At 40.9% G+C, this 25,867-nt stretch overlaps 1 protein-coding gene across 3 annotated transcripts in view; it reads left to right on the plus strand.

Annotated features, from left to right (window-relative positions):
• The window catches only part of Ppp3ca (protein phosphatase 3 catalytic subunit alpha), a 291,020-nt gene that overhangs the window by 141,670 nt on the left and 123,483 nt on the right, over positions 1-25,867 (plus strand). The gene's annotated exons all lie outside the window — the stretch shown is intronic.

Genomic DNA, 25,867 nt, shown 5'->3' on the forward strand with positions numbered 1-25,867 from the left:
ATGCTTTTGCTCCATCACTTTTCTTAGAAAGAGATGTATTTGTTGTAAGGATGTTACTCTTGTGTCATAAAAATTCAATCTTATTATAAACAGAGCATCTAATACCTAGAGAGTTTGATATACTGTTTATGGAGTTTGCTGAGTGTATAGGCTTTTATTTTCAGTGAAGCTAAAAATGTTTATTTTTTTTTAAATATTTTTAACTTGGCAAGGGAAAAACATTTCAAGGCGGACTATTTGGAAGAAAGGAGACATTGAAAGTGTTTCATATACACTTGTGTTTTTCATCTTCAGAGTATTCATATGCTTTTGCTATCATTCTTGAAGAGCTTATTTGAATGTGACTGTTAGCACAGTGATGTGCTTCCTAGAGTATCAGAATAGACCTTTGCTGATTGAAAAGTCCTTCAGGATACCCGGCCCCAAGAACTTGACATCATGCATAGTTTATTTTTGGTGAGCAGTTTCAGTGTTAGACAGCAGAAGGCATTTGTTCTATTGGCAGTAACCATGAATTGGGCTATTGTCACTAAATCAAGCCATAAACCTACCCTGTGCACCCCAGAGTAAGCCCCAGCTTCCATATTATCCCATGGAGTGTTGTCTTATCTCCTCCTAATGATACAAAGACATGGTGGTGCTTGGCTTTCTCCAGGGCTGAAACTCTGAAAATACGATGAAATAAAATTAGTTTTTAAATACTAGCTAAGAATCCATAGCAGCAAAATGATCTTAAAACTTGATTATAATTGCCTTCTACACTTTGATGATCATGTGTAAGCATTGGATAATATCTTTATGATTACATTTATTTGTTACCCAATAAGAATAAATGACATGATATTTTATTAGGTTTATTTTTCCTCCCTTTCACACGATAATATGCAGCTTCCAATGAAGATTTCATGTTAAATTCACTGATGAGCCCAGTAGGTGTTCATGGAGGTGATAATTATAGTTAGAACGAAACATACAATAAATGTTTAGGGTAATGTGTTTTCTGGGATGGCTCAGTCATCTCTGTTTGATTAGCCTGTCCTAGAAGAAAACACAGGAAAATTGTGGAAGAACTGGGCTCCTGAGGTTTTATCCCTGAGACCTAATCCTTTATGTAGCCTCAGGGCCGTCACTGCTTGATTCCATAAAGAGCACACTTGGCTCCTCTACAGAGATTCCAGGTGACATTTTAGTAATTTTCAGGACAGAGATATGAAGATGTGTTGAAATCAGTAATCAATTACCTATAAGTTTATATGAGGGGAGAAAAGCCTGGTAGTCAGTACAGAAATAGGTATACGGTATACAGCTTTTCATGGAGGGATATTTGTATTTTGTAATGAAGGCAGGATCTTGTAGAACCTCCAGTAGGTATCTTTGTAGGAGTCACTACTCTGTTTTGTTGTGAATATAAAGATAAAATAATAGTGGCAAATAAGGTGGGTAAAAAGGACTTATTCTAACATTTAGGTAAAGGGGAGAAAACATTTTTATGTTTAATTCACTAGAAAGCCAATGTCTTTGTATGCCTAGGCTGCTATACAAAATTATCCAAAGCCAACTCTTTTGTAAGCAACAGAAATCTATTTTTCATAATACCAGTGCCTGAGAAGTTTGAGATCATTGTGTTGGCAGATTTAATGTTTCCTGGTTAGGGCTTGTTCCCTGGTTCACAGACAATGGCTTCCCCTGTGTCCTTACAGGGGAGAAGCTGAGGGCAGGGGCCTCAGTCTATAGACACTGATTCCATTTACAAGAGCTGTGGAGTCGCTTTCATGCAGCCTTCCTGAGTCTCTCATATTGGGTATTAGATTTCAATAGAGGAATCTGGGGGAGACCTAAGTGTTCAGACCGCAGCAGCTACAGAAAGGAACAAACTCCAACACATGACTTTCTGAACATAAGTTTACACACGAGCAAATTGGCAAAGAAGAGCAGGACATACTGATCAAGAAAATCGTGAAGCTTTTCTTCATGTTTTGGAATAAAAGTGAAATAGCTATAACTTGGAATCTAGAATCCTCCCAAATCTGAAGCCTTCTAAGAGGGGACCATCCAAATATTCAAGAAACCAGAACATGTCAGCTTTCAGGGTTTTGGATAAAGAATAGTCAACCAATAAAGTCCCTGCAAATACTCCAAAGTCCAGAAAGCCTCTCCTATCAAGGCTTCTGGAAAGAGGGGTCTTGGTAATGTTTTATGGTGTATGGTTGTTGTATTCTGAGATTTTACTTTATTTGGACAGCTGAGCCGGCCAGATATTTATATTTTAACTAAGAGTTTATTTGTTTGGATAATTGAATCAGCAAAGTCAATTTTGTTTATACTTGAAAATTTTCATGATAAAGTATCCTTCATATAATTCTGATTGCCATTTTAAAAGAAAACACGTGGAAGAATTCAGAGAAGAAAGGAGAGAATGACCTTTCTTCTGGCAAGGACCAGGTAGTGGAAAGCTGTGAGGAAACATGACGGGGACACAAGTGTGTTTCAGGGAGACAAAGGCCTGAAGCCAGGCAGTGGTGGCGCACGCCTTTAATCCCAGCACTTGGGAGGCAGAGGCAGACGGATCTCTGTAGGTTAGATGCCACCCTGGTCTACAGAGTGAGTTCCAGGACAGGCTCCAAAGCTACACAGAGAAACCCTGTCTCGAAAAACCAAAGAAAAAGAAAAGAAAAGAAACCTGACTCTAGGGTGTTTGCTTTTCTTTTTTTTTTGTGTGTGTTCTCATATATATGTGATTGTGGCGTGTGTGTGTGTGTGTGTGTGTGTGTGTGTGTGTGTGTGTGTATTTCACATGTTTATGGGTACATGTGTGCACATGTGTGTAATTCCATATTAAGTACAGAAGATCAGTAAGAACTCAAAACAAAGCAAATGGCAAATATCGTATTTGCAAATGTTGTATACAGTGTTTGCTGCCCTTACCTTTCTTGTATCTCTTTTGCGCTTTTTATTATAAAAAGGATTTTCTGTGTAGGGAAGAGTAGTCCTGACATCTGCCACAATTTGCTCATGGTTTGCTTATTTGAGTTTACCCCCAGATCTAGTGATGTCCTGGTTATTGGCAATCTGGATATTCATCCATATATGGATGGATATATATGTATATATATAATGATTATATATATATGATTAATATATAATGTGTGATATACACATTCACATATATATATATATATATGATTAATTGGTATTTCTTCTTTTTAAATGTACATTTCATTTTGAAGAGGTTAGAAGTGACAGGAAGCATCCTGCTGTGTCTTCCTGGAGGGTGCCATTTGGACTGGGGACTTAGAAACACAAGCAAGCCTCCCTTTGTGGTTTCCCAAGCTAGACAAAGGGATGGTGGGGATGTGAAAGGAGCCCTGCTCTCTTCCCTAAGTTAAATTGTCTGATTAGAGTGGAAATTCATATTCTGCAGATAAATTGTGAAGAGTGTGTTTTCTTGTCAGAGGCGTTTGAGGAAGAAAATCATTTTTCTTTGGACTTCTGAAAGTTGGGTTGTGTTTTATTGTTGTTCATGATGCTGTTTTAAAATTATGTATCCAGATATTAGTGTGGCTGCTCAGTTTGGACATTCAACATAATAGATGGGCGTATACCTGTGGTATAAATGGTTATTCACTTGTGAGTAATGGCTGGTTGCTGCCCTGCAAGGACAGACTGTGGCAGGAAACAATGTTTGCCCAAAGATAGACACATCAAAGCACTGATTAAACTAACTAAAGGCCATGGCCTACATTTGTAAGTATAGCTAACTCAATACACAAACTCTTTCTCATCTTCTAAATAGCAGTAGTTTCTGAGACAGTGTCCACTGGGTTCTTTGAGCTAAAGCAAGACAAAACAAAGCAAAACAAAAAACTAGCTGGGACCCAACTTGTGCCCAGTAGTGGACTAGAACTCTTTGAGAAGTTTATGACTTTCAGGGTGCCACCTTTTTCTTCAAGGCTATGAAGCACACCATGGGTGTTAGTGTGTAATTTGTTAAGAGCTGTAGAAGAGGAGTCTGGTGACGTGTGGGCACCAGAAAAAACCCAACATAGGAAGAACTTAGAAAGTGCAGCAGGTTGTCTGATGTTTGACTTAGTCCCTATGTTGTTTTAGTATATGAAAAAGCTGCAGAATAGACTTCTGGCTAGCAAATAACAGCATAAACTGACACAAACATTTTTGTATGGTGGCAAGGTGTGTTCCTGGAAACTTGGAGTGAGAGGTGGATGGGTAAGGGGCAGATGTGCAGATGATCTGGGTCAGTGCTGTTGTATCTGCAGCGGGAAGGAGGCCAGCAAGAGGTGTGTTGGAACAGGGTTCATAGCTAGGCTAGCACCCCACATGGGATGAGAAGGGTGGGTAGGGACGAGCTATTGGGAGAGTGGTCAGGAACCCTTCCTGCTCTTCCAAGAGCAAGAGCCCTGATTTTGGCTGAGGATGGAGAATGGCTGTGACTTTTATTACAGAGCCTTTTAAAGAGTGATTGTTTATGTTGACTTTCAAACTAATATTTAATTTGTGTTTTACAAACAAGTATCCATAAAAGGCATCTTGACTGAGGTAAAATTGTTCACATGGAGACCCAGTGTACTGCATTTTTTCTGGAGGGTCATACCTTCCCTTTTTTCCTTTGACTTAGAGTACTCTCTCTTTGTCTGCAGAGCAGAGGCAGAGCAGGAGCTGCAGCTTCTGCAGAGCAGGATTTAGAACCCATTTTCTGCTCTCAGGGCTGAGGGGATAGGCCAGCATCATCTGGGCGAACTGCTAATCTCTCTGGTTTGTATGCTTCCTGCAGTGGGGGATTTGTCCCTGGTGCAGGTCAGGATTCCCTCAGTGGCTAGGCCTGCCATTTAGCACGTCAGGCAGTTGCCAGGAGAACCCTCTGGCTCTGTTCCTGGATGTGAGAGTGGACCTGGGGCCAAGTTTAAGGTCATGGTATCCCTTCCCTTGAAGCAGCTGACGTCAATTAGAATTCCCCTTGCCTGGGACTCTGGGGAGAGCTAAGTGGGGATTGAATTCCTAGTGGGACCTAAAAGATCAGTGTTTATTCTTCTCCTACTATCGTTTGTCACCATGAAGCAGCATGGACTTAGTTTACATGGGGACAGAATATTACCTCTGGGGCTTTCTGCCCACTTGCAGATTCAGTGGCCAGATTTTCAGGGCTCTCTCTGCAGCCCTGAGCCTATGTTTACTATCAGGCCCAGTGCAGGCAAGTCAGTGTAGTTCTGGCCTGGCCTGTGGGGGCAGCGCACACACACACACACACACACACACACACACAATGGTAATGGTTAAAGTCTATTTCACTCATCTTTTCATTTCTTGGTCTTCCACAGTTGACCTTTCACTGAACAAATGCAAAAGAGGTACGGAAAGGAACATGCTTAACTTAGCATTTCCAAACGGGAACACCGATCAGAATCCCCCACTGGCCCTCGGGAAGCAGATGGTTTTGGGAGGTCTAAATACGGAACAGAGACTTTGAGTCTGTTACAGTCATCCTGATGCTCTTGACAAGGCACTGCCTTGTGGGACCTGGTTTAAATAATGGGTTAGGGTCTCACAGCTGAAGAACTTGCCCTGCCCAGGCACTTGTCTGTGTGCCTCAGCTTTACAGTTATGCTGCACTGTGAGTGGTCTTCTATTTCAGAATAGCTTTAATGAAAATCCTTGGCTGGTTTGCACATAGTAAATTATAATAATAGCATAATGGAAACATACGGGAACCTCAGGGTCTGTATTTTTGTGTATGTCAGTCATTTCAATATTTAAACAGCAGTTAAATATCAATAGTTTAAGCAGCAGGTATCCTGTTATTCTATTCCCTATTTCTGACTTTTTTCCTTGAATTTATTAATCTTGGTCTTAATGCAATAATTCAGAAGTTTGACATACTATATAAATTAAATATATGAAATTAGTCAGAAGTCATTTCTATGTTTAAAAAGGATCTTTTTTTAAACTTATGTGTATGTGAATGTGTGTGTTATATGAATGTGTGTGTTTGTGTGTATGTAAATCTGTATCGAAGAAGATATGCAGAGACAAAAAGTATTACTCTGTGACTTTTAACATATGAAAATTGACATAAAATTTAACATAAAATATTTTCGGATTTTTAGACCAGCAGGAGTGTGCTGATTTTATGATGATGGTGAACACACTCAGGGAATAATCACATCCTTTTCAGAGAGTTATAACATACTCTCCAATATTCTGAATGAGGAGGTCTCCATGCTGCTGATGTGGGAACTCTTTGACTCAGTTTTCCTGGCCAGTCCTTTCTCTGTGGTCCATCCCTGCCCGTCTGACATCAGGGTGCATGTCAGCGCAGGAGACAATGGCGTGGCATTGGACTCCGCCAGACCTAGGGTTTGGTTGCCAGGGCTCTTGTCTTGCTGTCTTCTCTTAGGAAGGTTCCTGGTTACAGTTGTTGTTTTCTTAATACTCTCAGCTTCTGAAGAGTTTTCTTGTTTATGATCATAAAATGCTATGATAGAATAAAATGAGGATTATTGGGAAGGGAAATAGGAATTTTTCTTAGGGATCCATTCTTTTTCTACTTAAATTTTTTTCAATTACCATACAAGGCATTAGATGCATGATGGCATTTTCAAGCAAGTATGTGTTCCGAGATTCTCTTTCCCCTTCATACCCCCAACCGTCCTGACCCATTCTTAAATTCTCCTCAGTCTTTTTACCTCTTTCATGTCATGTGTGTCCCTTTGCCCATCCCTCTGCCCTTCTTCACTGCCTACTTTTATTCTTTTGTTTTCTTTTCAATATTTTTAAATCCTACCTAAACTTATATATCTGTGTATATGTGACTGTACATACATATGCACATACCCACACATATTTGTGTGTGTGTGTGTATATATATGTATGTATGTATGTATATGTATATATGGGCATAAATTCCATATATGTAGGTATAGTTGTATATGTAAAATATGTAACATATATATGTATTACTTTATAGGCTAGGATTCATACACAAGAAAGAACATGCTGGTTTTGTTGTAGCTAGAGTTTTCCTACCTGGCCCACAGTCAGGACAAATCTCTCTCACCTGCCAGTCCCACAGCCGCTCAGACCCAACCAAGTAAACACAGAGACTTATATTGGTTGCAAACTGTATGGCCGTGGCAAGCTTCTTGCTAACTGTTCTTACAGCTTAAATTAATCCATTTCCATAAATCTATACCTTGCCACGTGGCTCGTGGCTTACCGGCATCTTCATATGCTGTTTGTCATGGTGACGGCTAGCAGTGTCTCTGACTCAGCCTTCCACTTCCCAGCTTTATTCTCCTCCTTGTCCCGCCTATACTTCCTGCCTGGCCACTGGCCAATCAGTGATTTATTTATTGACCAATCAGCAACACACTTGACATACAGACCATCCCATAGCATTTTGTCTTCCTGAATTTGGGCCACCATACTTAATGAGCTCCTTTATGAGACTGGATGTTAATATGATCATTTTATTTATGCTACCTGTCTTGTCAGGAACATATGTTTTTATTCTATTTGAGATAGTATTTTTCTTAAAGAAAGTGTTCCTGTTGGTTACTTTTCGATTTTGTGATCAGTGTTAGACATTATGATATTTAAAACTCCTTTTGGGGACCCCTGAGATGGCTCAGCAGGTATGGCTCTTTCTGCCAAGAATGACCACCTTAGTCTGATACCTGGGGCCCACATGGTGAAAGGAGAGAACCACCTCCCAAATATTGTCCTCTGATTTCCTCCCATATTGCTGTGACACACACACACACACACACACACACACACACACACACACACACACACACACGCATAAGTAAGTAATTTAATAAAAATTATACAAATCTATTTTTAATAAATGGACCCAGCTCCTCCTAGAAGGCATCACTAGGGCTGGCCTATGAGTGTGCCATCTGATCTGAGATATCATCTGGTGGCTTGCACACAGTAGGTTTAGTTGAGCCGTGCCATCAGAAGCCTATGTCTCCTATTGCTTATGGAGAAGTGATTGAAATGACGTACAAAGTCATTTATTTGACTTTTCAAACAAAGGACCTTTTGACTGTTCCTTCCTCCTTTTTCAGAGTGATAGGCACATTTGCTTTGGTCTTCTGTAATGTAATAATTGGATTCTTTAATTTGAGGCAAAGTTAAACAAACAGACAAAAATATCATAACTAGGCCTTATACACCATCATGTCATCCCACACAGCATCTCTTCTGACCAAGGGACTTGCTTTACAGCCAACAAAGGGCTGCCAAGGGCTCATGCTCATGGTTTGACCAAGTATGCCACTGTCCTGAAAGAGCCGGCTTGATAGAAAGGTGGACTGGCCTTTTAAAGTCACAACTAATGCTCCAGCTGGTTAGCAGTAGCCTGGAGGGGTGGCCGTGCTCATAGGTGGTGTGCATATGCGGAATCGTCTTGCAGGTCCAGTAAAGTATGTTTTCACATGTCTTTAAAAGGTGAAGTTTGATCGCACATTTGGATATTATGTGGTAAATGAACGATTATCAGATAATCACTCTCCTGAAACAAAGGCTTTGTTTCTTTGAAATTCTCTTCAGCATGTTTTAAACATTAATAGCCAGTGCCTTCAAAGGGGGGACTTAGCTTAGTCTTAACTTATTAAATATATATCAAAGCTAGGCGGAAGTTAGCAAATTGCCTGCATTATTTATATAAAAAACCACTTCAAGTCGAGACTCTCAACTAAGGAAAGAGTAAAAACTTGCCCTCCCCCCTTTTTTCTTTTGCAAAACAATTTGTGTCCAGTTGGCTTATTACTGTAGAAATAACCTCTATAGGTAATTTTTGCCCCCTCTCACTGCCTGTTCTGGTACTCACACATTAAGCTGGCCTAGCAGCTCATCGTGTATGTGCGTATGTTTGTTTTTAACTGTAGTATGGTGGGGTCAGGGTAAGACATGAGATTCCATCACTGTGGTGCAGATCACCTGCTATGTCTTGGCTAATGACAGCATCAAACTGAATTGTCCCCCTGCCCAACATGGTGTCTGGGTAAGTCATTGACTATTCTAGTCTACCAGTTGCTGGCACTGTACCACAGGCGAAGTTCCTTCACCTGTCTGCTTCTCCTCCATGTAGTGGAGAGCTTTCTCACACTGGCAGCTGAGGTTTAGTGAAGTGAAGTGGCTGCAGCACAGGTGGAGTAATGACCCCGGGGAACTTCATTCTTCCTGTCGGAGCTGATTCTCGTCCACCTCTTGTCATTGCTATGCAGCTGAAATGCCAACCTGGAGTTCAGTTCCCTTGCTTAGTGATTTGTGACATATGCCTCCATTTAACTATATTAATTTGAACAGTATCATGATTTTGGAATTATATAGTGATATAAGGAAAGACCAAGAGGGATATGGAGGGGGAAAAAAAGGTGTAAGTAGGTTCTTGGGGCCACAGCTGTCTTAACATTCCAAGTGAGTTAATTCTAATAAAAACAATAAAATTTTCATGAGTGTTGATCATGATGTCAGAACATCAGTTTGAAAGAAGAAAATGAAAAATAAAATTGTGCAATATTAGCTAATAAGTATTTTCAATTCACAAATAATTAACTAAACATGCAAGAGTGAGCAGTTTTTATACATCTCTGGTCAGAACAATGATTCTTTGTATGTCTGACACCATTGTGATACCAATACACTTCATTTTCAGATTTTGATAATTGACTTTTTAAAATAGTAGTTTATAGAGCCATCAGCAAAGTATACATTTCCTGGATTTTACATGTGCATTTGTATGTTGCTTTCTGGTTCTCAAGTCTCAGGAATCAAACACAATTTGGAAATAGTTTATTCTGTACCCCTTTTTCTAACTTTTTATTGATTCTTTGTGGATTTCACATCATGCATCCCAATCCCATTCCCTTCATCTTTGCCCTTGCAATCCCCCCCCCCAATAAAATAAAATTTAAAAGAAAAGAAAGAAAATCTCATCATGGAAACTGTAATGTGACACAGTGAGGCACACAGTGTACCCTTTAGTCCATAGACCTTTATTTTCAAGTGTCCATTGCAATGAGTCATTGGTATGGTTTGAGGCCTTTGCCTTCTGCTGCGTCCTCACTGGGACTCCTCTTGGATATTCTGTTGTTGCCCTGTGTCATGGAGGTCCTGCAGCTTTGGCTCTGCAGGGCCGGCCCTTCATGTGTTCCAGCCAATCACAGGTAGATGTTGGGGTGGGCCAACCATTAGCTCTGGTTCTGGGCTTGGGTGGTACCTGGTTTGGTTCACCTGCCAGCTCTCCCTCATCCTAATCTCCAGGGCAAGCTCTCTAGCACCACACTGTCTAGTTAACTCTATGCTGTAAGCAGCAAGGGGCAGGGCAGTTCTTCTGCTCTCATGTATTGGGGGTGTGGGGGGCAGCTCACCTGCACCAACACCACCAGAGCCAGCTCAACTGTGTGTGTTCCCCACGTGAGGTGCAGGACCCGTTCTCCTCAGTGCTTGCAGCAGGTGAGAGGCAAGGCCAGGTCTCCCACTCTCATGCCCCGGAGCCTAGCTTTCCTGGCTGCCACAGGTGGTAAGGGGCAAGGGGTGGAGGGAATCTTCCCCTCACTTGTGCCACCACATGGCATACTTGGGGAGGGGTGAGGTCAGCTCTTCTGCTCTCACTACCTCAGGGCCAGCTCACCAGCACTCCTCCCCAACAGGGTCAGCTCTAGTGTGCTGCCCAGGTGAGGTGCAGGGCCCACTCTCTCCAGGGCTACAGTCTGTGTGGGGCAGGGCCAGTTCTTCAACTCTCATGACCCAGGGGTCAGCTCTTTCAAGACTTTCTAGAAAGCTGGGGATATCTTTATAATAATATCTTCGTTAGTTTTAAGATATGTCAGTAAGTCTTTGAATAAGATAGCAGTATGCAAATATCAGAAGTACAGTTGGAGAAAATAAATTGTACGTTAAGAGATTGTATGTCAAAATAATGTATATTGATTGACCTCTAATATGCTTTTATTCTTTTCAGTGCTGTGGAGCAGTATGAACCATTTTCAGATAATAGCTGATATTTCAGGTTCTGTTTTAAACAAGGAATGAACTCAGTATTAACTCACTAGGCATCCACTTTTTTTTTTTTTTTTTTTTTTTTTTTTTTTTTTTTTTTTTGGTTTTTCGAGACAGGGTTTCTCTGTGTAGCTTTGCACCTTTCCTGGATCTCGCGCTGTAGACCAGGCTGGCCTCGAACTCACAGAGATCCTCCTGGCTCTGCCTCCCGAGTGCTGGGATTAAAGGCGTGCGCCACCACCGCCCGGCTTGGCATCCACTTTTATACATGAAAAAATTAAGACACACACATATATTTACAAAGCCAAGTAATATTTTAAAGGTGAATTCATGCGCCCCATGACCCCCATGACCTAACTTTTAAGGTTTAGACTTATAACATGTAAGAGATACGCAACTCATTGACAAGCAGACCTGAAATTCTTTGAGTAACCAACCCAGGGTGCAATTCGGCCATCTAGTGAAGGGAGGACTCCAAACTGCATTTCCTCTTTTCTTGCCCCCAAATATCCATTAAACGGTAGATGTTGCAGAACATTAGTATGTGCCTGTCTCCTCCCTCCCTCTCAAAATCAGTTAATTCGTTAAATATTTTTTAAGATGAAAAACAAGGCCCGGGGAATTGGTTCAATGGGTAAAGATGCTATCTGCAGAAGCCTGATGACCCAAGTTTCGTCTTACAAGCTCACATCAAAAGCTGGATGTGGTGGCACACATCTGTATTCCCAGCATTCCCGTGGCAAGCTGAGAGGCAGAGACAGAGAATTACCCAGAAGCTCACAGGCCAGTAGCTTGGAGTACACAGCACAACAGCAAAGACGAGGGGAACCCTGCTGAAAAGTTGGCAGCTGTTCTGTTCTGTCTTCACACTTTATCAAGAAAGAACCTGTGTCATGAAAGGGGGTAGTGCATTGCCCATGATGGTAGCACAATGCAGGTTTTAATAGTATATAACCTAAATAGTACATTGTTTTCTGTAATGGCTTTAACAAGTTGTTATGATATTCATATTTACTTTGATGTATATTTAATTATAATACTCTTGATTTTAAGATGTCAAGAAGAGTTGAGATAAACAGATTTTTTTTTAATGTTTTCAGTAGAGGACATCATGAAATGCTGTACTGACAGACAGAGTTAATTATATGCTATTATTGTCTCTCTACATATATTCTCCAGGTCTTACCTTTTTTAACCTGTTCACAGAGCTGCTCGACTGAAGGTTGAGTGTGGACGTAGCCTCTATTGTAGCTATCCATAGCAGACGGACTAAATTTCAGTCAAGGGAATTCAAGCAAAAATGGTATATATTACTTTGAGAATACACAGATAAGCCAAATTAAAATGCCTTTTCCATCTCTCTTTTCCTTTCTTGCCAATATATTTAGAATGGTAGGAGCTGAAGATGTCATTCTAGCCATGAGTCAGATGTCATACATCCAGTAGACTAAGACACCGAAATAGATGGTGCCTGAGTCTCAGTTCTGCATATGAGCTATATCACCCAAATTACTGTTGATGCAAATAAATGATCTTTTTGTTAATGCATATTTCAACTCAATTATATCTGGATCTTCATTGTAAATTCCAGAGCCTGTATTCGAACTCAAATATAAAACCGCTGATATCTCCCCTACAAATTGTTACATTCCTACCCAGCAATAGCTACAGCAAGTCCCTGCTGCAAATCCCACTGGTTTCCGGAGGGAAAATACTCTATTGTCGTTTAATGAACACTGATTATGTCAGGGAATTTCCATCTACTTGGTAAATATTCTCCTCCCATTTAATATGAATTCTGTATATTTCCAAGAGCAGGCTTAAGTTTTATGTCCACTGAGACCTGGAACCCTCACATAGCAAGGTCTTTTCTCTACCCTAGTTCCCATGGTGTTTTATTATGTATACCTACATTATTGAATACTTATCTTGTAATATTTTGTCTCTTAACTTGGCTAGAAGTTCCTGGGGAAATCCCTGTAAATAAAACTTGACAAGAAAACCTCCTCAACTATCCCATGTCTGCATCTATGAAATACTTAATGATTTGATTTCACATCTGTGAAAACTTAGAGGTCTTGGATATACTTTCTTGTTTTATTTTTATGTAAGGGAAGATGAAGGATCCTTTCTACCTTTTTCCAGTCTCATTGTCCCAGAAGTACAGAAAAGCCCTGTCATACCTCAATGTGATACCTTGTGAAGAGTAAATCATCACATCACGTGATACCTCAACATGCATCTTAGTTCCTAGTGATTGTAATTGATAGGATCCTTATTGTATTGTTCATATTATCATCTTACCCTGTATATGTCTTCTTGTAATTTCTTATGTAAAGATTTGACATCTTGCTAGTGTCTCTCTCCTGGGCCCATTCATAATTACCAAATACTCATAGAATTGTAAAAGACTTTATTTTCTCTAAGCTTTTCATTGCAATATATGACTTTCATGTCAAAAAATAATTGTTAATGTGTTTCTATTTTATTTATCAAATGCAATTATTTTAAAGCACTCTGGCTGCAAAGGATGATGAGCTGCCTTCTGTATATTTTTGTCAGATCCTCTGAGATCACAGATCACAGGGATTTGAGGAGAACTGAAACCTGGAAAAGTAGTTTGCCTAATACAGAATCCTCCACTTTAGTCTTTCTAAAGTAGTTTTTAAGATTTTCTTTGTTTTCTGGTGTTCAGAGAGATGTGTCAACAGTTAAGGAGGCTTCCTGTTTGTCCAGTGTACCAGAGTTGGGTTCCCAATAGCTACATTGGGTAACTCACAATGGCCTGCAACTCCTGCTTCAAGGGACCTGATACCCTCTTCTGGCCCTTGCAGATGCTTGCATGCACATGCCCCAAAACAAGGACACACACATAAGCCCATAAAAAGAAAATAAAATCTTTGGGAAAAGATTTTTTCTTTTGATTCAAAATTAATTATGAAAACTTTCATTTATTTGGAGTATATTATTTTTTTAAACCTTATATATTACTTTTTAAAGTTTTTTTTAAGTATCTTCAGAATTTTTGACAGACAATTTGATATTTCCTCCGATACTTAATTCTTTCCCTTCAGCAGCCATTGATGAATACCCAAAATATAATAGGTAAAATTTAGAAAAGTAGATATATTTTGCATATTAGTAACACATGTTCTCAGTGTGACCAACAGCAACACATAACTGAGGGGCCTTAACTGTAGTCATCATTCCCAGATAAATAGAGGGTGGTGAGTCTCCATTGTGGATTGTGATTATCAGTACCCTGTCTTCATAAATATGATTTATACATGTAGCCCCCATTGTGGATTGTGATTATCTGTATCATATCTTCATAAAAATGATTTATACATGTAGATTTTCAGTAATTTTTATCAAAGAGTAGACATCAGTGATTTTTCCATGAGTGAATGTGGGAAGATATCCAAAATTTAGTATGGGGGCAGTCAAATGTCAAGGATTTTAACAAAGCAAAAATGCTAGTTGTGTATATTTTTTTATACCATCAGGATCACATGAAACAAACACTATGGATTGCCTTAAAAAATGATACAAACTTTTCTTAATTTTCATTTTTGAATCATTGACCCTGAAACAGGCACTATGCAGTACACACATATTCAGCTGACTCTTTGTAACCCGCTGTGGGCAGTGTGATGTCTGGCTGTGACCTGCCTTGTAATCTTGCAGGATATAGCAGAGACATCAGGCTGAGCCCTGGTGCTGGGGAAGAAGATGTTCTAACCTTGTGCACTTGCCCCCTTTGAATCAAGGTCCTATGCTGTAGCTGGAGTTTTCTCCAGTCCCCCCTGGGCCTGCAGCCATACAGATCCAAATAAACAAACAGAGGCTTATATTAATTAAAACTGTATGGCTTAATGGCTCAGACTTTTTGTTAGCTAGATTTTACATCTTAAATTAACCCATTTCTATATCTTGCCATGTAGTTAGAGTTTTCTCCAGTCCTGCCTGGCCCATGGTCAGGACAAATCTCTCTCACCTGCCAGTCTAGCAGCTGCTCAAACCCAACCAAGTAAACACATAGAGACTTATATTACTTATAAACTGTATGACCATGGCAGGCTTCTTGCTAACTGTTCTTATATCTTAAATCAACCCATTTCTATTAATCTATAAGTTGCCACATGGTTCGTGGCTTACCAGTATCTTAACATCTTTTCATGGCAGCGGCTGGCAGTGTCTTTCTGCCTCAGCCTTCCACTTCCCAGAATTCTCCTTTCTCTTTGTCCCGCCTACACTTCCTGCCTGGCTACTAGCCAATCAGTGTTTTATTTATTAACTATTCAGAGCAACAAATTTAACGTACAGAACATCCCACAGCACTTCCTTTTCTTTTTTTTTCAAAAAGGGAGGTTTTAACTTTCACATAGTAAAATTACTATAACAAAACAAGTATCAAGCAAGAATACAGTTACAATATCTAGTCTATTTATAATAACTAGTCTATTTGTATTTGGAAAAATTAAAGAAGATATCTTATTTAATCTTATATTTGTGAGTCTAAGGTTTCATATCTAACTTATCTTTTATCACAACTAAGGAAAATTATAACTATCTCATCTTCAGCTACATCAAAGACCTCAGAAGGATATAATATTAACTGAGAAACGGGAGACGGACACAAGCAACTTTCGGGAGTCTTGTGAGAGTAGACAGAGACAGCTGGCAGCCTGGACAGTTATCCTAATATTCCTCCCTGCTCCTGGGAAGGTCTGAGACTGGGGCCTCCCGCGGCCCTAACCAGGCTCTCCCTTAGCGGGGAGGTGAGTTCCCAGAGAGCAGGGCTCCATGCGTGGGCAGACTGAGCAGGAGAGGCCCCAAGTGGGTGGATACCTCCCTCGCTGGAGCTTGGGACATTGCCACATGGCTTGTGGCTTACCAGTGTTTTCACATCTTGCTTCCTCTGTCTCTGGCTGGCAACTCCTGACCCAGCCTTCCTGTTCCCAGAATTCTCCTCTCTCTTTGTCCCACTTATACTTCCTGCCTGACTACTGGCCAATAAGCACTTTATTTATTAACCAATCAGAGCAACATATTTACAGCATACAGAATGATATCCACAGCACTATGCAGGGGTCTGTGGTCTGCCCAGGTACCAGGTAAATCACTTCAGCAAGTGACTCTGATGTTGACTGAGCTCCTTTAGTCAAGTAGTAGATTTGGGGGGAGGGTAAAGTAGAGACAGGATAGTGACATTTTCTCAAACATGTAGTGAAGTCATTGACAGGATTTAGGTTTGATTCTGAAACTTATTTTTGTTTTGTTTTTCCTAAAGACCTTCACTGGGAAGTAAATTCCCCATAAGAGAATGTGAGATGTCCTACACTTGAGACTAACAAAAGAGCAATTTCAAGGATAGTTGAGGAAAGGGAAGATATTTAGATTATGAAGGTATAGGGGTCAAATATAATGAAGCCATTTATAAGATTATAGATGGCCAAAATTCTCAGGTTTTGCATAGTAACAATCCTTTGAAACTAAGCAGGGGTTAAAAAAAAAATCCAGTGGCTAAGGGTGACCAGAGTACCAGTTCAGAGAGTGAGGAAAGGATTTGTAACAATGGCCCATGTATGGTTACATTTTAAAATTGGGGTGTAAAGAACCACAGGGACGCTTCAGGTCATGTGAAGGAGGACCAAGGGACTTGACTAGCAGGTTTTCTGTTGGGTTTAATGATGACTAGATCAACGCTGTGGCAAATACTCGTTCCTAGAAAGGGGCCAATGATAAAAATCACAGTGGAAATGCTAGTCTTTGTTTGGGTTGACTGGAATTGATCTGGAGAGTTGCTCATAGGTGAAGGTCCAGTTTGGAATGATGGAGAGAAAGACAGGAAGGGTTGGAGCAAAGTAAACATTTCAGTTGATAAAAGGGCTGGTGAAGCCAGATTTGTCCACAGGAAATAGAGCACAGCTTGACTTGCAAAAATCACTAGCAGATACTCTCTGTATTGATGGATAAAATAAAATAATTTAAGGACCAGTAATTACCATGGTTCTAAATAGTGGTTTTAAATGTGAAGAGTGCTTTTTTGGAGCCAGTTTCGATTTTATGTTGAATTACTCAGTCAACCAGTGCTAGCGACGCTTTACCATACTACTGGCAAATAAACCATGGACATCTTCGCAGAAGGTCACTGAATCAAGCAAGTACTTAGTACCATGTGTTAGTTTCTTTTTATTTTTAAGGTTAAATTCTGTATTCTCCCATCTGTAGACTGCTGTAAGGGGTAGTAGACTAGTGGCTTTGGATTTAACAGAGTTTCGATCCTACCTAGCAAGTCACAGAGCATGCGCCCCGGCCTCTGCCCATTGGTCTGGCACTCACTATATACTCCAGCCTGACCTCAAACTCAAAGTCCTGCTGCTCAAACTAAACATCAACCTTCAGAGGGCTGCAAGTACAGGAGGGAGGCACCACACCTATTAAAGTAACTTATGCTGGGAAACACAGCCTTTATTTATTATGTTCGCTCTGTGAGAGCCCGAATCCTACTCATCTGATTCTTTTATGTGTTGCTTGGCATTTATTTTGGTTTCAAGTTAAAGTATAGTTGTTTCATTTAGGATTTTCTTGCCATTGTGTAAGAAAGAAAGGGAAAAACAAAGTTTCTCTGAGTCTTACAGGAAAGGAACATGAAAATAACAGTGTCTGTGCAAACTGCCACTGAGCAGGCTCAGGTATATAGAGGCCAGGACTGTGAATTAGGAACCCTGAGAGGGGCTCTCCCTGGGCCATTTCCTGCCTGGAATTCACAGGGAGATTAGCATTGTGAGGGCAAATCCTGGTTCAGCTCTGATGCTGAGTGGCTTTCTAAACATACACCACATGACTTTGAAGTGACATCTTGATCCTGATGAGAGGCTCCTTTAAGCTAATCAGGGCTTTCCCCTGCCACCATGTAAACCTCTTCTGTACCAAAGTGAGAGATAGCCTCAGCTTCCCTTACTGTGTGACTCAGTCCCTCTCATATCAAAGTTTCCGCTGTGCCCTGGGCTATAGAACCTCTCAGAATCACTGGTGTTAACTTTCGTGAGTTCTTCGATATCCAGAATCTCTCCTGTCATCAACGTGATTTACATTATTTCATACTTTTTCTTTAAAATCAAAAAAATAGGTCTCATTCACCAGAACAGTTTCCTTTTAGAAATAAGTACTGTTTTACATCATTCTCACAGAAATAAGTGAACCAACTGCTTTTTAATTGGAATTATTTTATTGTGACTATAGAACACAAGGCACAGTGAGAAGAAAACACATTCATTAATTTTAAGTAGAACATGCTAATATGTCCCATTGCTACAAATGCTCTGTCAGATGTTATGCACACTGCACTGTGGGTTGGGGTGCGGGAGTTAGAGTAGTGACATGTTAGTAGCAAAAAAATTATTCAGTAGACAGTTCTATGACTACTCTATTCATTCCTACTTGGGGATGTCTGTAAGTGCTGAAGGTTTGCCTCTAAGCACTGAATTTTCACTCTGATTCCTACCCTGCTGTGCAGAGTCAACTCATTGGACTTTTGGAAGAAACTTGGGGTCTTGCTGCTTGCCCAGGTCAGGAAGCTTGGCGGAGTGGAGGAAGAGTGGCCCAGCAGCCTTAGGCACAGCTGGTTGGGCTAAGCTGGGCCCAAATCCCAGGGTTCCTGCTCTCTACCTAGCTACACCCCTTGGTGTCAGCCATTTCTTTCTAACAGCAGTAGGACACATTCAAAGCTCACTTACATAGCATGTTAGTGCTGCTTTTGCCATTTTATTTCTATTGGCTATACGGTCCAATACATGTGTACACACTTAATACACCTGTGAGTACATTTGTGGAGGCCCCAAATTACTCAAGGTCAGAGCATCTGAGCTTGCTTTACCCAGCAGGGTTGCATAGGGAATGATTTGACCATGGGAGTGGTTACGAGGTGTTTGGAAGGGTCGGCACTTGACTGTATCGAGCAAGGGGAAGTCTTTTGCCTCGACCCTTGGTATTGTTATAAAATGCCCTTTTGAATAAAGTTCTGGTCCGTTGGGTATTGACCCAGGTCCTCCTAAAGCTATCCTGTGTTTCTGTCTTTCCTCTCGTCGGCTAGGTCTCGCTTTCTATTTGATATTTTCTTATCTCTCTCTCCTCAAGTGTACCCTGGAAAAAGTGGGGGAAGGTCCCCCACGTGCATTATTAACTCTCTCTGTTCCAGTGTTCTTTAAATAAAGTAATCCCTTATGGGTCTTCTCATTTTGCATCTGCCCTGGTGCTTGCATCACACTTGGCAGCAAGACAGAGCTCATGACCTACGAGGCGTGATGTTTGTCCAGGCTGTGGCTATCCCTATTTCACTGCTGGGAAAGGCTCCCTCACCTTCCCCTGTAATTACCTTTAAATGGTTTCAGCCTTGAGAAAGTAAGGTTATGTGCCAGCCCGCATAATGCTCATGGGAGTCTACCACAAATGACCATTCCCTATTTCCTGTGGAAAATGGAACGAAATAGAATGCTTTAGCTTCCCAAGTTTACACTTCCTTCTGTGAGGGAGACTTGGCCATACTCATTGTCTTCGTGCCTTAAGAGCGAACTCTGTTTGGTCACACTCCTTGTTAACCTTCTCCCTGGCCTTCCCCCTCGCCTTGAAATAAGTGTGCCAAAGACTGCTGTGCTCTAGCTAGCTGCTGCATTTAGAATACATATAAGTACCATTTTAAACTGTTGTGTACAGTTGCTGCAGACTGCATAAAGCCATCAGTGTGTGTGTGTGTGTGTGTGTGTGTGTGTGTGTGTGTGTGTGTGTGACAGGTCTTGATCCCCTTTGTCTCTTTACCTGTGGCTGCTTTAGGAAGATAAGCTGCAATTATTATTGTTATTATTATTATTAATAATTTTATATCTGGAAGAAACATTAAGGACTTTAAAACCTCAACACATGTAGCAGAGTGAAGAGAATTCTGAACGTCCTACTGGCCAGATAGATTAACCTCGGTACAACTTACTTTGCCTGGCCATGGCCCAATCTTCTCAAAGAAGGAAAAAGAGCAACAAGGTACAGGGATTGATTTCTTGTCAAACGTTGTCTTTATTTGGTTTTGTTAATCTAAAACTGGTTATTAATGTTCCCTGGCACTCAGCAAAGGTTGGGTCCTTATTCTAATTCATGCTCTCTTTGTGGTCTCTCATTTCTCAGACGTCTTGGTCCCATCAGATATCTGTACCTTTTAAAACACAGATGACGTCATTCTGGCTTTCTGAAGTTCTTTGTTTTATTTTCTTTCAGGCATTCAAGTCTCCTCTTCTCAGGCTGTTGTAGATTGTCTCAGGTCTTTGCATGCTTTTCAAGACTTGACCTGCCCTTGGCCTCTGGTTCTCTTCTCCCCATTTCACAAAGCACAGCCCCCCCTGACTACATGGCCCAGAGGCCCAGATCTGTGATCAGATCTCCACTTTGTCAGCTCCCTGTTGGGACTGTTTACAGTAGGCTCTCGGGCTCTCAGTGTCCATCTCCAAGCATGTGGTCGGGGTTCAATGAGGTACAGCAGAAGTAGCTTTTGAAGCACAGAGTGTATTCTTTGTGACTGTGGGTTTCTGCACAGTTACTGTAAGCTCTGTTTCCTTCCCCTTCTTGCTTCTCTCTTTGAACTGTGAGTCTCCTCTTACCCATACTTGGAATTCATATCCTTTTGTATTCTTTTATATCAAGAAGTACTCATGCACTAGTGCCTGTATACACACACACATGCATGCACGTACACACATACATACATACACACGTGTGTTATGCTAAGGTTTTCATGAGTATATTATATTCTTCTTGTCTTAGAATACTCATAATACTGAAAAAACTTTAATATATTGTTGGGAAGAAATGAACCCAAACTAATTATGATTTAGACAGATTAAATGAACACATAAATACAAAATGGCATAAATTCCCCTTTAAAACATAAAGCATAAACCGACCTCCCCAATAGCAGTTAGTTTTATGAAATGTTAGTGGAAAAGTTTATCCCGCTGGGTTGTTTGCTTGATTCCATTGAAAATGCCGCTTCTAGCTCCATGTTTTAAAAGAGCTAGCATTAAACAAGCAATACTGAAGAAGCCAACCGTATTGATAACATCATATGTTGATGGGAGCTATTGATCAGCAAACTTGAGAATATAAAGGTCATTGAATTAAAACATTTCTAAGCTAGTTATTAAAAGCCCAAGTCCCTTTCAAAAATTGGAAATAATACACAACACTCCAAATACAAGGTAGAGAAGCCCTGGATAACAGAAGAAGCCCCCTGTTCCTGTAAGCAAAGACCAGCCAGAGACAGACTTGGGACATATTCACCCCCATGTGAGAAACTGAGTTACGTGGCATTGCAAGGCCATTGGGCTAGTTAGTGTCTGACCTGGGTTAGAAGTCAGTTGCTGTTAACTCCTACATGAGCATGACGTATCTCCTACTTCATTTCACTCTTGTCCTTTAAAGGTATTGTTCTAGTTATCTCTAGTTATGAGGACGGTGAAGGATGTCAGAAGGATCTGCTGCTCTATGGTTAGGCTGGTCTAGATTCAAATTCTAGATCGCCTGTGTTGTTACTTAAGCAACTTACCATGTCTACAACCTGTTAATCTGAGAAGGTTTTCCTCTAAAACAAGAATGGTACTAATAGAATATACTCCAGTAGGCTTTTGTCCTACAATCTTGTTAGTAAATGTTATGTTATTGGCATTGATGTTCTCATTGTTCATAGTTAGCCATTTTTTTATTGATACATTTAAAATGGTTTCTATGGAAAGCCTCCCAACTATTACTCATAACACACTCACAGAAGAAGACCTTCTGAGCCCATGCTTACATTTGTGTTGCTATCACTGTCTAAGCATATCCTACACCACTGTCTTGTCTAGAGCAGGATATGGATGTGGTATCAATAACAATGCTGGGGCCGGGAAGATGTATTTCCCACTTGACAAAGTGCGTCCTTGGTACTCATGAGGCCTAAGTTGAATCCTGGGACTCTAGTAAATGAGGCTGTGATTGGTGGTGTGTATTTATAATTCCAGTCTGGAGAGGCAGAAACAAGAGAACCTGTGGGGCTCCTTGACCACCCAGCCTAGTATCCTAGGTGGATTCCATGCCATTGAGAGACCCATTTCAACAAAGACATGGGCGACCCCTGAGGAGTGACATCCAAGCTTGCCCTCAGAGCTCCATATGCACACGCGCCTGTGCACACACACATACACACACATCTCTTCACCACATACACATGAACATGCATTCACATGTGTGCATGCATACACATACAAACACATGAACATGCATGCAAACTTGCACACACACAGACACACACACACACACACACAGACACACACACACACACACACACACACTGGTGCTCTGGCTGAGTGACCGTTCCTACAATAAGAAGCAAAGGTGTTGAAGAGGCAACTGTGGAAAGAGGTGAGTTTGGAGCTTAATGTGTTTATGTATTATCATAAATCTGAGAATTCTGGATTTAAAAAGCCCAGCCAGCTATCCTTGAGAATAAAGAAATCTGTTCTGTGAGTGTGGTGAATTGATTTTATTGGTCCGCACAGTAGAAATGAAGCAGTATTGAAATTGCGTAAGCTGTGTTTTATAGCATCATTATAAAGTGTATTAAAGTACTGCAATGTTTTTTAGAAAGGAGAACTTACAGAATTCTCTTGATTATGTCTCTGGGGAATGAGAAGGCAAATGAACTTCTAGTGTGATTTACTGTCCTGATTTAAAGATTAAATTTGCACATGCGCACCACCCCCTTCCATGAGTGAACTAGGTGATTTCACAGAAATAGGTCTGAACTCCCTAAGACTCACAAAAGGGCCATGTGCTCAGAAAGCACTTGAAAGGTAACGTAGAGACCCTTTCAGGATTTTAAAGGCAACAGGAAATGGGAATCATATTTTGAGGACATTTAGTCACGGAGAGCTATGACTAACAGCATGTGCTGGTTATATTGAAGGCATTATGACCCCTACAGTTTGGTAATTAATTTACCACCACCTGTATGCCAAACACTCATCTAGGACATGTCAGGGAAGAAGAGACAAGATAAAGGCACACCTCCCTTCACTGCCGAGGTAGCCGGTGAGGTTCGGAGCTTGCTGGAGGGTCTGGATGCAAGAAAGATGGGATTGGAATGCAGGTTCCTTAAGTATGGCACCAGGGTTGTCGACAGACCTTCAGTCGTTAGGTGCACTGGTGATGAGGGGCTTTGCGTGCAAAATATGTGACTGAATATTTCCTGATTATCTTGGGCTTATTGTGAGAATCACGTGATACTTCGGAGAGGATGGTTTCCTTCGTTTTTTGTTTTGTTTTGTTTTGTTTTTTTCCCCTCAGCCTTTCATCACCACATTCCAGTGGCCTTTCAATATGTTTTGAATTGTGAGCACTGTGGATGGAGTCTGTAGTCGGATTTTAGTGTGGGCTGCTAGCTCACAAATAATACATGGAGACCTATTAATTATGAAAGCTTGGCCTTAGCTTAGGCTTTCTTTTAACTAGCTCTTTTAACTTAAATTAACCCATTTCTATCAATCTACATTCTGTCACATATATTGCCATCCTACTTCCTCTGTGTCTGCTCACCTCTCTCTGCTGCACCTAGTTTCCTCCTCCTATTTCTTTTCTCTGCCCTGAAGTTCCACATATACCTCCTGCCTTGCTATTGGCCATTCAGGTTTTTATTACACCAATGACAGCAACACACCTTCACACAGTGTACAAATAACCCACAACAGGAGTCTGTTTGCAACTCTTAACTCCTGCAGACGATATTCATCTGCACTGCCCTATGCTCCTGTTCACCATTCAGCCAGCCAACCACAAGTACTCATGGGATGCTCTCATTGTTAGGCTCCTGCCAAAGAGGGGGCAGTTGTAATAAACGCGAGAGACAGACTTGTGTTGTCAAGACTGACAAGACTTTGCTCTGTGTACCTGATGTTGACTAGATGTGATGGTTGACCTTCAGTTCCTAAAATGAATAAGAACATGTTCAGCGAGTATCTCTCTGCTTCTGAGCTCTGTGACCAGACATCTCATGTCCCCATCACCATACATTTCCTACCCTGATGGACAATATGTCTTCTTAAACTGGGGACCAAAATAAATCCTTCCTTTAAGTTGCTTCTTGTCAAGTATAGTCATAACAATGAGTAAGAAAACTAATAGAGCGATATTGATAGCTGTGTTTAAGCAGGTGATAGGAAGCAAAGCAACTCATATTTCAGGATACCTCTAAGCATTAGCCAAGGTGGTTTTCTTTTCTTTTCTTTTTTCTTCACATGGTTAAATTTTTAATTTTCAGAACACTGAAACAATTCATTATTTTTCTTTTCTGTTTTTTTTTTAAACTTTTATTGATTCTTTGTGGATTTCACAGCATGTGTTCCGATCCCACTTATCTCCCTGTCCCTTCACATCCACCCTCTGCCCTTGCAACCTCTTCTCCAAAACAAAACCAAATTTAAAAGAAAAAAACAAAACAAAGAAAGAAACAAAACAAAAACAAACAAATACTCTTGTTGTGGAAGCTATAATGTGGCCCCTTGAGTCACACAGTTTACTTTTTAGTCCATTCATCTTTACTTGCAAGTGTTCATTGCCACGAGTCATTAGTCTGGCTCCAGACTTCTATAGTAGGCTGTTACTGGGGCTCCTCTTAGATAGCCTGTTGCTGTCCTGTGTCATGGAGATCCCACTGTTTTGGATCTATAGGTTCTTCCTCTTCACTGGCTCCAACAGTACGTGGACGAGGTGGATGCTGGGGTAGGTTCTCTGACTGAGTGGTAGCTGGGTTGGTCAGCCCACCAGCTTTCCCTCATCATCACTACCTAGGTGAGCTCTCTAGCACTGCCTTGGCCAGCTCTCCCAATGCAGCCTGCAGCCCGGAGCAGGGCCAGTTCTCCTGCTCTCGGGTCCTCAGGGCTGGTTCAACTCTGTGCACCTGACAACAGGATCAGCTCTAGTGTGCTGTCCTGGCAGGGTGCAAGGCCACCTCTCCTTTGTGCTATAGCTACTGAGAGGCAGGCTAGTTCTCTCACTCTTGTGACCCATAGGCCAGCTCTCTTGCACGGCACAGGTAACAATGGGTGATTATTTTTCTACGTTAGTTTCTAGCCTGGAGTTTCTCAAGGACAGGGAGTTTTGTCTGAGGGGATCACTGGCAGATCATTGGTGCTCTCCAAATAAAATTTTAAATTGAGCAAGTCAATTTGGAGAGTCTTCATACATTTTGGAAGGAGTAGAAAGCTTGTGTGAAAATTTTCTAGCAAGGATAGGTGAAACATGGAGAGATTATTCTGTATTTTGAGTAAAATTCTGGTAACAGATATATCTAGAAAAGTGTGAGGTGAACTAAGATACTTTCTGGTCAAACACAAAAAGGCCCTTAATTTTTTATTTTCAATGTTTTTCTACCATTCACTTTACCCATTCTTTCTAAGCCCTCAGCTTCTTTCCCATGACTTAAACTATATGTAGTTACTTAAGTAGTTTAAGAGTGCTTATTGCTTCTGTTTTTCAGTTCTGGCCAGTGTTTTGTGTTTACATTGTCCTTAGCTGGAGCAGTCCCAAGGTCTGTAGTGTAGAGGGTGTGGAGGTTAAAGTCAAACATACTAGTTCCTTGGTAGCTTTGGCTCTCTGCGGGTTACTTACAGAAACAGGAGGCTGTTCCTTCCACTGTTAGGTGTAGTTTATGAAATCATAGAGAAAATAATCTCCTGATCTTTAAATGACAGGTTTAGTGTGATTTCTTTTGTTGTCCATACCCTTTTGTGAGTTGAGTGGGCAATGCAGAATTGTTGTC

This window comes from Peromyscus californicus, unplaced genomic scaffold (genome assembly GCF_007827085.1).
Source record: "Peromyscus californicus insignis strain IS unplaced genomic scaffold, ASM782708v3 Scaffold_9__1_contigs__length_137607984, whole genome shotgun sequence".
NCBI lineage: Eukaryota > Metazoa > Chordata > Mammalia > Rodentia > Cricetidae > Peromyscus > Peromyscus californicus.